A 1,982-nucleotide genomic window follows, 5' to 3' on the forward strand; every position below is an offset into this window, starting at 1 on the left:
TGGGAGGACGTACCCACCAAGGAACACCTGTGGCTGCATCAACGGAAAACATGTATTTCACCTGTTTTGTGAAGAGGAGGCCCTCTTCGTTCTTTTCTCTACATAACGAGGCCAAAGGAACACATTTATAATGCTGGGAAATCAGAACTCCCTCACTTCTTCCAATCCAACAGAACAGTATTGAAAAAAGCCAAGTTTGTGAATACTAAAAAGGCCATTTTTAACCACCAGTAAGTTGTCACATCATGCTTAATCTAACTTAAAACTGATCCTCACAAAAGTAGTAGAATATGCATTGTCCAATCTTTTTTTTTAAACTCACCTCAAAGGTTTTGAAGAAACAAGGTTTGTTAAAAGTACACAGATCTCACCATATTGGATTTAAAAAAAAAAAACCAAACACCCCACACACAAAACTATTTTCCCCATGTTCACAGAAGTGATGTACAGCCTAATGGAACTCAATTCTCCCATATTTTCAGGAAAAGTATTCTCTTGAATTCACCTGCTAATGTATAAAACCCACTAGAATTGTGTCTTACATAGAAAAATATTACAAGAATTCCTAGTTTCTTATTCCCAAGTGATTCTGCTTTTATTCTTTGGCCTTTTCTGTCATGTTCCAGTGGGGTTAGGTAGTTCTCTACGGTATTTTGCCTCAACCCAAAACAACTGCACTTAACATTACAAGGAAGGTAACGCAACCCGATTCTGCACATTCCCAAATATAAACTGGTCATAAGCTTTTGCCATGGCTGATAAGGAATGTTTTTACAACTTATTTTCCCCTAGGAATAGGGTACTTGGGGGTACAGATGGTGGGAACAAGTATGTCACCTCTCTCCTTCATGAACATTCAGGAAGAAGCATAGCTTTTTCCAGGGTAGGGGGGAGGCAGGTGTTAACAGACATAAATCCCAGAACCATGAAGGCTTACGTCCTCCCGGTCTGTCTTCATTTGTGCCCGAAAGGCACAGCTGGTTACACTCGTGTTTTCTTAAAGCTCATCCGCAGTCAAACAAGAGACTGCCAGTCTGGCTTTCCACCCTATTTTACCAGCATCAGCATCTCCTGAGAGCGCACGCTCACCTTCGGGAACTTGCAAACACTAATCACCCGTGTGTGAACACAGAGATAGGACGATACAGCACATTTTGTTTCTCAGAATACTGCTTCAGTGAAGAAATCACTTTTAAACCTCAAAAAACTAATCCCAGGGGAATCCAAATTCACGCCATATTACACACTCGCAGTTTAATGCCGTCCAAAACCACTTTTTATAAACAACAACAAAAAAAACCCTGAAGCGTTTGTAGTTACAGGCCCGTCTAAAAAAATTATCAACAGATAAAGTACCACTTTTCAAGTTACCCCAAATCTTTTAAATGGCCTCATTAGCCTTAGCACCTTTGCATGGTTTTACTGATGAACGCAGAACATCAAGCTCACCGGTAATCAGATGTGCCATCGACCAAGGGCACAACAGAGGAAAATTAAAAAAGGACTACTTGAAAAACAATACAAGCTTTAAGGCCTCATTTCTCTCCTCGAAGTCCAGCAGCCAACAACCGGTTAAAATGATCTTTGCCTCTCGCTTTCCTCTGCATAATTCTAAGCGTGTCTTAATCTCTCGTTAAGCTTTCTTTCTCTTACTATTTCCAGTCACCCAGGAGCACCCAAATACTCAGCCCATTCTCATTTTGCAACAAAGAAGAAATAATGGCAGCTGGAGCCGTTATTTTTTTCTTTACTATTTCAGATTGCTAAAATCTCTTCTCAACAACTGTAAAATAAACTTTATTTTCTGTTAACTCGGAAGAAGTTTTTACCCGATTCTTGGGAAAACAGCTGGCATCCTAACTTTACAACGTTCTGAAGAAAAACCCCTGCCCTCCAAACGGCTGTGCCGGACCTCCCCGGCGCTGGGTTTTGCGCGAACGCGGACAGCCAAAGCGAGCGCAAGCGGCCAGCGAAACCCCGCC

This window comes from Pygoscelis adeliae, unplaced genomic scaffold (genome assembly GCF_000699105.1).
Source record: "Pygoscelis adeliae isolate BGI_AS28 unplaced genomic scaffold, ASM69910v1 Scaffold131, whole genome shotgun sequence".
NCBI lineage: Eukaryota > Metazoa > Chordata > Aves > Sphenisciformes > Spheniscidae > Pygoscelis > Pygoscelis adeliae.